Raw genomic sequence first — 13,589 nt, forward strand, 5'->3', positions numbered from 1 at the left:
TACTCGGGAGGCTGAGGCAGGAGAACTGCTTGAACCCGGGAGTTGGAGGTGTCAGTGAGCTGAGATTCTGCCACCGTACACCAGCCTTGGGCGACAGAGCAAGACTCCGTCTCAAAAAAAAAAAAAAAAATCTTAAAAGCAGCGGGAGGAAAGAGACACATTACCTTCAGAGGGACAACAATAAGAATTAAAAATGACTTCTCAACAAAAACTAGAGATGCAGAGAACAATGAAATGACATATTTAAAGAGCTAAGGGGAAAAAGCTTCCAACTTACAGTTCAATATCCAGAGAAAATATCTTTCAAAAATGAAGGCAAATTAAAAACAAAAGCCGGAATTCATTCCCAACAGATCTGCATTACAATAAATAAAGTTCTTCAGCTTGAAGGATAAATGGATAAATCAGGCTATCACTTGAGACTTGTTACCTTCACTGTATTTAGATTTAAATATACATAATACATAAGTTGACCTCCAAAATTAAAAAAATTCCCAGCCTCTCTTCCCATTGCAAGATCTCAAAACATCCACTATGTTGCTCATTTCTTCACATGACTGGGAAAGCAAGTTTCTTCAATAAAGGCCTTTAATAGGAAATCTGAAATCAATTAAATAATAAGCAAGGAATATGATGTCAAATATATGAAATGACCTATGATTTCACTGATTTCCTGACTTTTACCCTTCCTTTGCTCAGAATCCTGAAATTTATTCATTTTTTATTATTTTCCAAAAAGTTACTGTTCTTTCTGCCTTCTGATATAATCTCTGACAAAGTATCTGCTTTTTGGGTCCTTCATTTTCTATACCATTATCTCCAATGAATTATAAAATGTGTTGGATTGGCCAGGTGCAGTGGCTCACACCTGTAATCCCAGCACTTTGTGAGGCCGAGGTGGGCGGATCACCTGAGGTCAGGAGTTCGAGACCAGCCTGGCCAACATGGTGAAACCCAATCTCTACTAAAAATACAAAAATTAGTTGGGCATGGTGGCGGACACCTGTAATCCCAGCTACTTGGGAGGCTGAGGCAGGAGAATCACTTGAACCTGGGAGGCAGAGGTTGCAGTGAGCCGAGATCATGCCACTGCACTCCAGCCTGGGCAACAGAGTGAGACTCTGTCTCAAAAAAAAAAAAAAAAAAAAAAAAAAAAGTGTTGGATTTTGTGTGATCCTATACAATGAACTTGTAAATTATATCCTATTTGGATTGTTTCTTCTTTGTTTCATGTCTTCCTTCTCAAGTTTCTTGTGGGCACAAATTAATAAAGATATTTTTTAAATATAGGACTTTCCTTCTTCTTAGATATATATTTATCTGAGATATTTTTTGGATTTCCTTAAATTTCTGTGGATGGGTCTGCCTGGCCAGTCTGATGTACTGCCATTAAAGCTATCAAGCATATATCCAGCTAAGACCTTGAATAAAGGTTTATAATTTCTTGTTCTTCTACACTATGGCTGTGTTAAAATTCTCTTCCCATTTATCATTACTTCCTCTAGACACTTTACAAACTAAACCGCTTTTAGCCCCTGGTTCATTGTAAAAGTTTTTTATTTTATTTTTTACACTTGGTGTCTCAACCTGTCACCCAGGCTGGAGTACAGTGGTGTGATTATAGCTCACTGAAGTCTTAACATCCCAGGCTGAAGCAGTCCTCCTGCCTCAGCCTCCTGAGTAGCTGAAACCACAGACATGTGCCACCATATCCAGCTAATTTTTCAATTTTGTGTAGAGACGGGGTCGTGCCATGTTGCCTGGATTGGTCTTGAACTCCTGGGCTCACACAATCCTTCCTTCTCGCAATCCCAAAGTCCTAGGATTACAGGCATGAGCCACCGCGCCCAGCTAAAACTTTAGATGTATATTATTCTGGACTCACTTATTCTCTTAATAATTACAAAAATATTTCTAAAGTAGCATTTTCTTTTAGTCAAGTCTACAAAAATTGTGCAAGTTTTAAATCTCTGCACAAGATTGTGCACTTTATGGACCCAGGTATGGAAGTACAAAGAGAGGATCATGAAAAAGTAAAGTATTAGAAATTTATAGATATCTTCTGGGTTATAAGGCATTGGTATCCTAGACTTTCACAGGCCTTGAAGTTAGCAGTTTAGTTCAAGTTTACCTAAATCTCCAAGGAGCATTGGGCTTCAGGTGACATCTTAGCAATAGATGCAAACCTAATTAGCAACATGCAGTAAATTAGTAATTAACAAATACATATTAATAACGTATAGTCCAAAATTAGCCAGGCCTGTAATCTCAGCTACTTGGGAGGCTGAGGCAGAGAATCACTTGAACCTGGGAGGCAGAGGTTGCAGTAAGCCGAGATCACGCCATTGCACTCCAGCCTGGGTGACAAAAACAAAACTCTGTCTCAAAAAAAAAAAAAAGTATAGTCAATTAGTAATTAGTAAATACTTATTAGTGATGTGTAGGAAATTCACAATTAGTACTAAATACTTTTTACTGAAATGTGATCAGTGCGGCTCATGGAAGGCTGCTGGGGGCTTGTCTCTCTGCCCTTTCGCCAGGATTCCTGAGAATATCAGGAAATGGGGCAAGTATTCTTTCCATAAAGTTGTATTAAAAGTTTAATTAACCTAAAGTGCTACATTAAAAGAACTTTTCTTTATCCTACAACATTTAAATATGATCAAATTCAATGTGTTGAGGGGAAAAGTGTTAGTTTAAGTCAGCAAAAATATCTATCTATTGTTGGAACTTCAGTTACATTTCAACTCTTCCTCAGTTTAACCATCATCTTTCCACCAGTTCTGGTCCCGCCTTTGGTGGCTGAGGCTACCAGCTTTTCAAGTCCTCACCTTGGGAAGCTAGAAGATCAAGAAGCAGTTACTCTCCCAGGCTAGTGTCGCCTGCCTGGCACACTCATATTGCCAAGGGGAAGGAATTCACTGTCTACCAGATAAACAATCTCATTTCCCTTCCAATCGCTGTTGGTTTTCCTTTGTTGGTAGAGTCACTTCCCGTATCCACAGTGTCTCTTGAGAGAATCTCAGTCCTCAGAGCGCTACTGATTCTACATTACTTCTCTGCACTATTCCCTTGCTAGTAAAAGAGGCATTTCTCAAAGGAAGAGCTGAATCTAAATGAAACAATGTATCCATTTTTTTAAAAAAAGGAAACAAAGATGTTTACTGTGTGCGTGTTTTTTTTTTTTTTTTGAGACGGAGTCTCACTCTGTTGCCCAGGCTGGAGTGCAGTGACCGATCTCAGCTCACTGCAACCTCCGCCTCCCAGGTTCAAGCGATTCTCCTGCCTCAGCCTCCTGAGTAGCTGGGATTACAGGCACGTGCCACCATGCCCGGCTAATTTTTGTATTTTTAGTAGAGACGGGGTTTCACCATGTTGGTCAGGCTGGTCTCGGACTCCTGATCTCATGATCCGCCTGCCTCAGCATCCCAAAATGCTGGGATTACAGGTGTGAGCCACCGTGCCCGGCCTGTGTTGTTTTTCTTAGAGTAGCTTCCCTAACATAAGGAACAGAGTATCCCGATACAAACAAATATAAAACAAATAAATATGCTCACTTGTGTGGAATCAACGGGGTCACTTAAAGTGGACAGGTATCTTTGTACAGTAAGGATTCAATAAATTCTATTGATTGAATGATAACAAACACTGTTTATAAAAGGAGAAGGGTATCCTTCTTTTCTTCAGTAGCTCATGAAAGTCCTTGTCTTCAGGTATGTCATCGTGCTCTGAGATTCTCAGTTACAAAATTAGTGTGCAAGAAGCAATATATTCTTAATTTCAGCCTACTCAATATAATCTATTAACTAAAATGTCAAGGCTTTGATTACACCCTAACTAGTACTCATAATTTGACCTTGAATACTACAAGATCTGGAAATATCTTCTGAATCATCAAAGACTGACTTGATTCAATATGTTCTTTCTGCTGAGCATATTTGTGGTATTAAAAAACTTTGAAATTGGTAACCTAGGGGAGCTCCTTGAGGGAAGGGCCAAAATATTGTTTGTTATAGTCTCATTAGCTATTTATGCAATGCCTAGAGAAGTAAGAGCTCAATATTTGTTGAACTCAAAACATGGAAGGTAGAAATTGGTAAGGTGTGTAGCATGTATAGTAATTAAATCTGCTAACTAAAGACTTCATTAATAAGAACATCACATTGCTAATCCACAATAGGCAATAGAAGCATCATTAAAGGTTAGGAACCTTAATTTTACTGTTTATATAGCAGAATTTTGTTATGAAATGGAATTTCTCTAGTTATGCTGCCTAGAGGTAACCTTATTATATTTTTTTCTGAATGAACTTTGATTTTTAAAGGTAAATAAAAGTGCAAGAGATGGGTTTCCCAAACACACAGACATTCCTCAAGTTTGGCAATGTTATACTTTAGCAAAATCAGCACTTTAAAAATTGTATGTTGACTCCATAACTGATTTTTACACACCAGATTTAGACTTTAGAGCACTTCTGATGCTAACATTTCAACCCATCATTTTATAGCTACCTGCCAGGCAACAGTTTAATTTGGTATCATCACTTTATTTGTCCCCACAGTAGCTTATGTGACTAAAAATCCATATTTTGCTGATGATGTGACCTTATATAGAGAAAATTCTAACGACGCCACCAAAATGCTGTTAGCACTAATAAACAAATTGAGCAAAGTTACAGGATACAGAAATAACATACAGAAATCAGGAGCATTTCTATACACTGACAACTATCTGAAAAAACAATTTTTTTAATCCTATTTACAAAAGCTACAAAAAATGCTTAAGAATAAATTTAACCAAGGAGGTGAAAAATCTATACATTGAAAACTATAAAACATTGATGAAAGAAATTGAAGAAGACACAAACAATGGGAATAAATGGAAAGACAGCCTATGAATTAAAAAGATTACTATTCTTAAAATGTCCATGCTATTCAAAGCCATCTACAGACTCAATTCAATCCCTACCAAAATTTCAATGACATTATTCACAGAAATAAAAAAATCTTAATATTCATAGGGAACCACAAAACACCCCGAATAGCCAAAGCAATCTTGAGCAAAAAGAGCAAAGCCAGAGGCATCACACTGACGTCTCAAACTATACTATAAACCTAATGTAATCAAACCTATATGGTACTGGCATAAAAACAGACACATAGACCAATGGAATACAATAGAGAGCCCAGAAATAAATCAACTTATTGATGATCAACTGAGTTTTGACAGAGATGCCAAGAACACACAATGGGGAAAGGGCAATCTCTTCAACAAATGGTGTTAGGAAAATTGGATATGCACATGCAGAAGAATGAAACTGGACTCTTATTTCACCCTATATACAAAACCCAACTCAAAATGGATTAATGACCTAAACTTAAAAGGATACAACTGCTAGAAGGAAACATAGGAGAAAGGTCTACAACATTGGCCTGGGCAATTATTTTTTTAAATATGACCTCAAAAGTGCAGGCAATAAAAATGAATATAGACAAATGGGATCATATATCAAATGAAAACCTGCTCAGCAAAGGAAACAATCAACAGAGTGAAGAGATAACTTACAGAAAAGGAGAAAATATTTGCAAACCATACATCTGATAAGGGGTTAAAAGCCAAAATATACAAGGAAGTCAAACAATCGCAAAAGCAAAAACAAACAAACAAACAAAAAAACCAAGTAACCCAGTTTTTAAAGATGGGCAAAGGATCTGAGCAGATATTTCTCAAAAGAAGACATACAAATAGCCACTAGGTATAAGAAAAAATGCTAATCACTAATCACCAAGGAAATGCAAATTAAAACCACAATGAGATGTCATCCCACACCAGTTAGAATGGATATTATCAAAAAGATGAAAGTTAAAAAGTGTTGGTGAGGATGTAGAGGAAAGAAAACCCTTGTACACTGTTGGTGTGAAAGTAAATTAGTACAGACATTATAGAAAGTAGTATGGAAGTTTGTCAAAAAGTTAAAAATAGAATACCCATTTGTGGATTGATCCAGCAATCTCACAAATTGATATATTTCCAAAGGAAATGAAATCAGTATAGCAAAGAGATATCTGCATTCCCTATGGTTATTGCAGCACTATTCACAATAGCCAAAATATGGAATCAACCTAAGTGCCTGTCAGTGGATGAATGGATAAAGAAAATGTGGTATATATGCACAATGGAATATTAGTCAGCCTCAAAAAAAAGAAGGGTATCTCATTATTTGTGACAATTAGAATGAGCCTGAAAGGCATTATGTCAAGTGAAATAAGCCAGGCACCGAAAGGCAAGTCCTGCATTTATATGTCAAATCTAAAAAAGTGAAACTCAAAGAAGCAGAGTTAGAATGGTGGTTACCAGGGACTGGTGAGGAGAGGGCAGGGGTGTTGGTGGGATGTTGGTGAAAGAATAGAAAATTTCAGCCAAAGAGGAGAAGTAAGTTCAGGAGATCCTTTCCAATTAGAAATTTATTTAGCTTAAGTTGATGAAAGATCAGAGGTATGAAATATTACAGATACATAGCCAAAGATTAGCTCTAATTGGTCAGGTATAATTGTGAACTTGTAATATTTTATCAATTCCTTCTTATTGCATGTAAGTCTATGTCACCTTTCAGGAACATATTTTGTAAAGCAGGATTGAACTGCCTGGAATTGACCAAGGAGATCACAGCTGTAATAGCAAGAAAGAAGATTAGAAGATTTTGGCTATTTTTCCACTTTTCTGTAAACTGATTATTTTAAACTATTAATATATTCCATTTGGAATGCACATACAATTTCTTTGTTACACTCAAGTGGAAACAAAGTGGGGTTTCTTAAGTCTCAATGAGATTATGATGATTTTTGAAATGGGAAGTCGGTAGTCCTCCAAGCCTCAGCCGCTGAAGATCAGCCTTGCCAAAGCTCATGGCTAAGTGAAGACAATTTAAGAGAAGAGAATGTAGTGAAGTGACATACGTTGAAAAGAAATCACCGGCCTTCACACCTAATGCATTCCTTTACTTCTTAATGTCAAAGCAGGCATGGTTTTTCACCAACCCTACATTTGTACCAGATCTTTGAGAATCTGTCCCAGTGACATAGAATTAAGCCAGGCACATTTCACATGCAATTGGCTGGCTGTCAGCCTGTGCTCCCCACAAACCCTGACAGATTGCTGATTCCTGTGCTGCCCAGGAACGCTCAACCCAGGCTTTCTTTGTCTCTCTGAAACATCTGCTTAGAAAAGAGAAAGGCGTTTTCCCCCAAACTGATGTTTTGTTTTCTCATTTTCTCTTTTGGGTCCAAGTCTTTCATATTTCCTCATCTAAACTTATTCTGACACACTTTGTGTGAATTTTTGTTTCGAACTACAGACATAAAATTCAAGCTAGTGTTCTTGGGGAAATTATCAAATAACTGCTTTTCCTGATTTTTTTAATTGAATTAGGACATATATTACAACATCTGTTTTGTAGTTACTATAATAAATAATGTTTCACTTCTCAAGACTGAGTTACAGAAATAATTGGTTTTAACATGAGCCCATTTATTTAATACGGTCTATAAAACATTCAAAAAATTCCAAATAATATGACTGCCTAACAAAAGAACCAATCTGCTAACTGGATGAGGACTCAAGAGCTCTGTCTGAGGACTCTACAGAAACCCATTTACAAATACTGGAGGAAGGTCTCAGCTGTCTAGTCCTGATGTTTGTTTATCCATCCAGCATAGCTTAGGGTGAAAGTCTTGTATTTGTTTCTATGGTTATAAATGGTCCCACCCTTCTGGACATTTACATTGAATCAGTCAGCCAGCCAGCCAGTTGTGCGAAAAAAGTCTGGGAGTAATTAAAATGAGAGTTATAAATTTTATTTTATTTTTTTTGCCATTGTACCATTTCTCTGTCAGAGTCTTACACAACCAAAATATCCAAGACAAGACTAATAATCTGAGAATGGTGAGAATATACTAGCAAATAAAGAACATATTAATAATTAATTCTAGCTATTAAAGCCGTATGAATCAGGTGTTCCTCCCTACCCCCCACCTGCTGTGTTTACCATAAGGACGTAAACAAGTCCATGCAGAGCTGGCCACTCTTCGGGGCAGGCCCAGCAAGGCCTGAATTGTATGAGGAGCCCTGGAGGCTCTTGGGAAAGAATTTATTGTAAGAGAAAGAAGGGTCAAGTGCACAAGTTTGTTGTACTAGCAATGTTTCAGCAATCAGAGGAGATGGGGATGAAAACAGCGTAGCATTTGCCATTCCAATTTGTTCTCCACTGTCCTCTCTCAGAACTGGCAGTTAGGCGACTTCCAACAAAGGCAGAAGCAAGCCTCTATGACATCTTAAGAAACGAGAGACTCTTACCTGGCACACAGCTGGCTTTAAAGCTTCAGCAGAAATAGCAGCAAAGACATCATGGCCCCAGTACCCCAAAGCCTCAGGAGCCCCTTTGAGTGGAAGAAGGAGATGGAGACTTCTTATGAGGCACTAGGAGAGTAGCATAGCACCTCCATATGGCCTCACCACTGCTGTTGTGGCAGACTAATTTACTGAAGTATTAATTTCTCTTTTATGTTGGAAAGGGATGAAGGGGTGGTTGTAGTTCTGAGAATATTGGGAGTTTGAGCCCCACTAAGTCCACATAAGAAGGATGAACCTAGAACTCAGAGCTCCGAGACTTGCCTGGTGCCCCCGAGGGGCCATCCTGTTTTAAGGAACGTAGGTTTGCACAAGCAGTATGCCCAAAGGCCCTTCCCAAATATTTCAGACCACACAAGACTCAAGACTTCCACAGGACTCTTGGGGTCCCCAACAATGACAGATTGCTTAACCCAGTCTGACAAGACAGGAGCTATAAACACAAATTTGATTTTGAAAAAAAATTTAATGTAACATTTCTCATGTTAGAGTATTATGGTAAGATCATATTCATATCTATCGGGGGATTAAAAAAAAAAACAAACAGAAATTCTGGGCAGGAATGGTGGCTCATGACTGTAATCCCAACACTTTGAGAGGCTGAGGTGGGAGGATCCCTTGAACCTAGGAGTTCGAGATTGCAGTGAGCTATGATGCCACTGTACTCCAGCCTGGGTGACAGAGTGAGACAGATGAAAGAAAGAGAGAAAGAGAGACAGAGAGAGAGAGGAGAAAGGGAGGAAGGAAGGAAGGAAGGAAGGAAGGAAGGAAGGAAGAGAGGGAGGGAGGGAGAGAGGGAATTCTGTCTATGACTGCTAAGGACCTTGTTTTTGTTCCAGGCTAGAGCAAAAGGAGGTACAAAACCAAATGCTAAGAAGCTGCTGCATTTACTGAGATAACCGTCTTCAGCTAATGTGAAGCACCTACAACTTACATAGAGTAAGTGGTAGAAAAATGTGTGTTGCAAGGAAAAGAAAAAAATATATGGCATTACTCTGGCCCCGATACAGACACCCATTTTTAAATAAAAATCTCTTACTTATCTGGTAAACTGTTGATGAAATGGCAACACGAATGATAGACCTCGATTTTCTATCTCATCCATTGAGGATGTGTACTCTTTTGTTTTATTCATGTAGACAATCTGCCAGTCATCATTCACATTGCATCTGCTCTATAATATCCAATAGGCATTAAAAGGCATCCTGCACAGTGAAACCTCGAACAAAATAGTGTTACTATAACCACCATCTGGTCTGATATGAAGAGAGTGATTATTTACTTATGCCCTACCAGTCTAGAAATGCCTGGATCTGGCATGGCGGGGGAGGAGTCAGTGTAATATTTTATACAGATCACACTTAGTTACCGTGAGCATGAAAACGTTTTGGTCAACAGTCTTGAAGGCCAAGACCAGCATAGTAGTGGCATAATCCATTGAGCACAAAAGGAACATATAAGAATTTATATTTGTCCTTTGTATCTTATAATCATCAATCACTTTATATGAATAGACACTGGTGCCTACATACTCTATATGTTAGATGATCATATGCCATACATGGAACATGGGGTAGCAATTTCAAAACTCAGAAAGGCTACAGGCATAACTCTTATTTGTGAGTTTGTCTTTGGTATATGAAGACATATCACTGTGCCCAGTTAGGTAAATGCGTAGATTATATTGTGTATTTCACAAAATGAACAAGAGAATTAAAAATATTCTTAAAATGAAATCTCAAATTGAAGTAGTCCTGATAATACAAACATGTACAAACAGTTGGAGAACAGAAGAACTGATGCTTCCCCATTCTTCAGTTATGAGATGGAAACAAGGAAATTTTTAAAAAATTTTCTAGAAGTTGCGTAGAATTAAGGACAGTACATATTGGAAATTGCAAATTCATAGGCCCTCAAGACTGTTGACCAAAACATTGTAATGCTCATTTTAATTAGCTCATTTTAATGCTAAGTGTGATCTGCATAAAATATTACACTGATTCCTTCTCCCTCACACCAGATCCTTACATCTTTCTGGGGACAGACATTTCTAGACCGGCTTAGCACTAGTGAAGTTAAAGTTGAACTCTGTGCTAAGAATATAAAATTACACAGTCTATTAGCTAATAATGTTTGGATGCATCACCACCAGCAAGTCATTTTAAAACTGAAAAAAAAATTAGAATACTGTTAATAACCTAACTTTTATTGAAGGAAAATATCTTTGTGCTATTAATTTTAGAAAATTATGTAAAAATATGGGCTACTTCACCTTTATCTTACTTTTTCACAGTTCCATTTTTGTGTCTGTTGTATCATGTACATGTGAGGGCGTGTGCAAAAATGTTTTACTGAGATAGGTAGATCAGTGAAGTTCAGAGACCACTAGTTTAATTCCAGATCAGGAATGTATGCAAAAATATTTCACAGAGGGCTCTATAATCATCCCCTGCAACACTATTAAACCCTTTTACCAAAACTAGGCCTCAAATATTTGATTAAAGAAAGTGTTCTGAGACTAAGAATAAAATTTTACAACCATCATTTTAGGCAGGCTTATACCTTCATTTTAAATTATCACCTTTTGGTCCAAATGCATTTCATTGTTCATTGAGGAAGGAGAAGGAGCAAGGGATAAAGGCTACTGTATCTTGATCTATCAGATTTAAAAAAATTTTTTGAACCACTCTCATATGCTAGGTCTGGATTGTCAATTATTGCTTCAGTGTTGTTTAGAGTAATAAAATATAAGCTTCCCAGAGGTGTCACTGTTCTTCTCTTTGCTGCACCCAATCTTTTCAGTACCACAAGGTAGAAGATGTCTCACAAGGATCAAACTAATAAAGTGTAAGAGGCGATTAAGAGAATACAATTTCATAAATATCTATAGGGCAAAGGGACCATGAGCCATAGGCTTTTTGAGCATATAATATGACTTTGTATCTTTCATGAGACTCTCTAAGTGCTTTATTTATTAGTCAGTATTATTATCCTTAGGTGACAGATGGAGACATTCACACCTAGAAAGATGTGATACATCCTTGAAGTCATACATTGCGTAGAGGGCGGAGCAGCAAGTGAAGGAGTTAGCAGACATCCTATAAAGCTATATTTATACCAGGTGTGCTTTCAGAAGAACTGGGCAAAGCTTGTGAATAAAAACAAGCTATTACAATCAGCCGCACTACCTATTTCTCTCTTTCCAAACAAAGGCCTGAGAGAGGAGAGAGAAAAGAAAGTCAAAGCAATGTTTACAATATGCATGGGAAAAAAAATGATATTTGACATTTGGTTTTAAAAACATTTTTTAGGTTATGTGAATAATTCCATGAACCAAAGTAGAAATTATGCAGTTTAACATCAGTTTACCCCACCCCCATTTCAATCTTACACAACCCCGCTGCCTCCACCAGACCTACCAGGTTTAGCACAGTGCTTTGTGTATATCCGTAGTTCACTTTCTCTTTATAGTGCCTGGCATATCATAATCACTCAAAGAACTGTTGCGTGAATAAATGTAGATAGATATTAATATTAATATCTCCATCTTAGTGACACCAGCTCAGAACAATCAGCTTGGACAGTCATGCCATTCATTCATAGCAGAGCTGGGATTTTTAACTCTTTCTCCACCCTCTCGCTTTGCCTACCACTAAGAAGCTTATCAAGGAATCTCAACCCATGCAGTACTCTTTTAGAAGAGATCTAGAAAATAGAATGTTCTCTATTTTGTACATTTCCAGCAATGTTCAAGTATCTCATGATTTTTCTGCTATTCCATTTAACTCCACCTTAAATCCTACAGCTCATAAAACATGGCTTATGTCACTAGTTTAGCAATAAAACACCTTTACTATGACATCTCTAGTGCTATTATTTTATTTTACATATTTTGTAACCTCAACTCAAGTTTACATTCTTTGAAGGCAGAAGCCCTGTGTTACTTACATTTTTTAAATTACTTTCAGCATCTTGTGCTGTGTTGTTGACATAGTGGTAGATACTTACCATTTGTAGTAAACTGATCATAATCAAATAACAACATTACTACTGTTATTCTGTGATTGGACATCAAGAGAAAGCTTCCTTAACCCTCACACCCAGCGTCTTATCACTATAAAGACCACTGAAACAATAGTTGATGGTCCAGGCCCAGCCATGAGATTGGTACACGTTTTTTTTTAATCTGATGTATCAAAATACAATAACCTCTATCCCTTGCTCCTTCTTCTTCTTCAATAAGCAATTACACACATTTTAGGGAAAAGAAGATATTCAAAAATTCAATACTTTTTGGTCCAGCTAACAGTGAGAAATGTTAAGGCCTTAGGGCCACGTTATACTGAATGGATATTTTTTTTTATAGCTCACATACCTTTTTATTTTTATATATAACCAAAGATAATGCATGTGACGGTTTTCCATATCTATGGTATGATTGGCAGTTTCCACTCTCCTCAAAGTGAAAGGAAAACACTGGTTATACCAAGGGTAGGTCATATAGCCAATGGGTTCCAATGGCCCAAGTACAAAATATAATGTACAAAAGTGTCCAGTGACTGCACTAATCTAATCAGGCTGGTGTGCCATGTTTGTCAAGTGTGGAGCTCTCTTGCACAGGTACTGACAGCTGGTAATGAGATACAGAAACTTTTTCCACATCAGTAGCCCAATCCCTCCTGGCTTGGAGCTGTCCCAAGATCTGTGCCCTCTGCTACCGTGTTTATGACACACAGCACAGCATGGGCTGCTGAACGTGCCCATTTTTCAGTTCAAGGAGTGCTCAACCATTTCTTCCACATCTTTACTCATGAGAAGTGATTTTCCAAATTCTTGGATCCTGGAAATGACCCAAACATAGCTCACTAAACTAATTTCTCTCAGAGTTTTTAAACGCATGTGCATTTGAGCATAAACACTATCCATATGTTTCTGATTCATTTACACTGAACTCATCAAAGGACTGTGTTGTAAGAGTTGTTTGATGTCCAAGAATACTTGAGGGGTTTTTTTAAGATGGAATTTTATACTTTCTTTCACCATTTTCCTTAGGAAGCCGAATGTTGTTGAGAGTAAACAAACATGGACCCCCAAGGATCTGGGGTTTATTCTTATATTCAAAATTCAGAAGGAGGTAGCTCGGCAGGAAAGGCATCCCTGGCCTCTGGTGTAACCTGGCACTA

General features: G+C 37.7%; 1 long non-coding RNA gene across 1 annotated transcript in view; it reads left to right on the top strand.

The window, feature by feature from the left end:
• Positions 1-11,166, top strand: part of LOC134808354 (uncharacterized) — a 517,830-nt gene extending 506,664 nt beyond the window's left edge. The window contains exon 5 of the long non-coding RNA XR_010151119.1: positions 9,246-11,166. This is a non-coding gene — a long non-coding RNA (uncharacterized LOC134808354). The remainder of the gene's footprint in view (positions 1-9,245) is intronic.
• Positions 11,167-13,589: the final 2,423 nt, after the last annotated feature.

The sequence above is a fragment of the Pan troglodytes genome, chromosome 15 (assembly GCF_028858775.2).
Source record: "Pan troglodytes isolate AG18354 chromosome 15, NHGRI_mPanTro3-v2.0_pri, whole genome shotgun sequence".
In the NCBI taxonomy this organism is placed as follows: domain Eukaryota; kingdom Metazoa; phylum Chordata; class Mammalia; order Primates; family Hominidae; genus Pan; species Pan troglodytes.